The following is a 1,805-nucleotide window of genomic DNA, read 5'->3' as shown; positions in this document are numbered from 1 at the left end:
GGGATGCACAAATAGAATTGGACTTCCTTCAGTATCTGAACATAATGTTACATATCCAAGCAGCAAAACTCCTCCACTTTGTTAACAATTGAAATTGGATTAATATAGTTAATTGTGGGATTTTATAATTCTCTTTCCATTGTCCTTGTTAACTGTAGTTCTGTCATTTAAGGCTGGAGGCCCAACTATAGACTGAACCATTTCACAACAAATACAAAGGTTGTGTAAAATAAGATGGTTCCCTCGCTGTCCAATAAAAACATTGTCTATTGGAAAGAACATAAATTCTGATGAATTGTTTAATACCACATTTTCCTCCCTGTCTCCTCAGACTTAGTTACTGTAAGCTCTCTGAAAGAAGCTGTGAAGCTCTGTCCTCAGTTCTCAGCTCCCAGTCCTCCAGTCTCAGAGAACTGGACCTGAGTAACAACAACCTGCAGGATTCAGGAGTGAAGCTTCTCTCTGCTGGACTGAAGAGTCCAAACTGCAACCTGGAAACTCTCAGGTAAAAAGTGACCAATCCGGGTGATTTCTATCCACTAGTTGCTAGCAGAGATTGACAAAAGTATTTGACCTCCATCCAAATGATAGGAATCAGGTGTTCCAGTAACTTCCATGGCCACAGGTTAATGAACGTAGCACCTAGGCATGGAGACTGTTTTTACAAATATTTGTGAAATAATGTTTTGCTCTCAGGAACTCAGCGGATTCCAGCGTGGAACTGTGATAGGATGAGCAACAAGTGGCATCCTGTCACTAACAAGTTTCTACACATAAACTTTGCTGGTTTTCATTCCCTCCATGCTGACAAAACCAAGAACAGAGGTGTTTAGAAAGGCAGTGGTCAGACTTCATTGATAGTGTAACTCTGGATACTTGACAGATTGCTGCATCCTTGGTGCACAAATGAGCATTACTGCAGATCCTTCCTCCCAGCAGTTGTTAGACTTTCTAACCAGAACTGCTCCCAATGGGGCTGCACCGATTCTAGTTTTCTGGCCGATCACGGATTACCGATCTTTTAGAAAGCCTAACTTACCGAATCCGATTTTGGCCAATATCATGTTTTTGTCTTAAATGTTGTTCCATATGTCAAGAAAGTTACTGAATTGGCAAGAATGGGGCGACTATTGTTAACTGTAAATGTGCAGACATGAGCTGGTCGGCCGGTTTGTCAGACAAACGTTTCTCACAGGAGAAAAAAAGCATAATGGTTGATTTTTAGACTTTTCCCGAGGTTGATAACAACGGTGGATAAGATAAGCTTCACATGTAAAAATCGACCGATTACCGATCTCCTAAAATTAAGGAAATCGGCACGGATAAATCATTGTATCCCTATCTCCCAACAAACTCATTAATTATATACATTCTGGTAGTTACCTGGAGTCTTTTAACATTTCTTTTAAATAGTCTATTGCTGTTTCAACATACAAATTTACACATATTATAGATGATTATAAATTGCCCTACTCAGCTGCACATCTCTTTCAAACTGATTATGCTGTTTTTCTTAAATGAACAGCATTATTATTCCTCTGTTGTCAATGTGTCAATACTCTACAGTCTCCTATTTGTTTTTACATTTTCTTGAATATCTGATTCTTCCATTTAAACTTGTTGCTGGTAAACCTGAACTCCCTGCTGTGGATCAATGAAGGATGTTTCTATTCTGATCCATTCTACATGTGATAAATGTTGATTTTTATTACACACAGAACTACATGAGAGTGTTATTACTATTTCATATTATTGACAAGTTAATTTATTGTCATTTTTCCTCTCCTATAAATGTCCAGTTCAGA

The sequence above is a fragment of the Poecilia reticulata genome, unplaced genomic scaffold, assembly GCF_000633615.1.
Source record: "Poecilia reticulata strain Guanapo unplaced genomic scaffold, Guppy_female_1.0+MT scaffold_368, whole genome shotgun sequence".
In the NCBI taxonomy this organism is placed as follows: domain Eukaryota; kingdom Metazoa; phylum Chordata; class Actinopteri; order Cyprinodontiformes; family Poeciliidae; genus Poecilia; species Poecilia reticulata.
Note: the sequence above shows the minus strand (reverse complement) of the source record.